Genomic DNA, 991 nt, shown 5'->3' with positions numbered 1-991 from the left:
AGAAAAGATGTAGTGTAGATGTACAGAAGAGGAGTCAGAAGATAGAGCAACACTGCAGAATATGAAGATGCTAGAAACAGATCTATACAGAGAGGTGGCACTGCAAATCACTGAAAAGAGGCTGAATTTTCTTAATAAAGGGAATTGTATGGTGATTGTCACCATGAATACAGTATAGTAAAATCAGATTCCTAAATTCACATATTAATTTATTGTGCATTAACTAAATATGAATATTTTAAATGGAGGAAAATGAGATAGAATTCCTAAGTAGTACATGGAAACACATAGTCACAGAGTGATTTTACTATATTAGATCATCATAATAAATAGCACTTCACAAAATACCATAAAATGTGAAAATTTATTTCTCAGCATAGAAACAGTTGCATGCAATCTATATAACCTTATTCTAGGGAAGATTTTCTTTTCCCTCAGAATAATAAGAATTACTGAACTTCTTTGAAGATAGTAAAATAAAAACAAAAGAAGAACAATTTTAGGTTACTTACGTTCTGGTAATTGGATTCTAAAAACAATATATAATAAGAAAATTAAGGTCTTGAGAAAAACAATACTAAATGTTCTAAAAGAAGTGGTAAGAATTTATTCTGAGTGGAACCATCCTTGAAGGTTGCAGCCCTAGATTTGTATTGTCACCATTTGTTTGGCCATTTGTTTGGCTAAAAGGAAAAGAACTTCTAGAGTGAGGAAGGAAAGTGTTAGAAGTTTGAGATTCAGTTCAGTTCAGTTCAGTCACTCAGTCATGTCTGACTCTTTGTGACCCCATGAACTGCAGCACGCCAGGCCTCCCTGTCCATCACCATCTCCCAGAGTTCACTCAAACTCATATCCATAAAGTCGGTGATGCCATCCAGCCATCTCATCCTCTGTCGTCCCCTTCTCCTGCCCCCAGTCCTTCCCAGCATCAGAGTCTTTTCCAATGAGTCAACTCTTCGCATGAGGTGGCCAAAGTACTGGATTTGAGCTT

Source organism: Bison bison, unplaced genomic scaffold (assembly GCF_000754665.1).
Source record: "Bison bison bison isolate TAMUID 2011002044 unplaced genomic scaffold, Bison_UMD1.0 scf7180017846031, whole genome shotgun sequence".
NCBI classification, from domain to species: domain Eukaryota; kingdom Metazoa; phylum Chordata; class Mammalia; order Artiodactyla; family Bovidae; genus Bison; species Bison bison.
Note: the sequence above shows the minus strand (reverse complement) of the source record.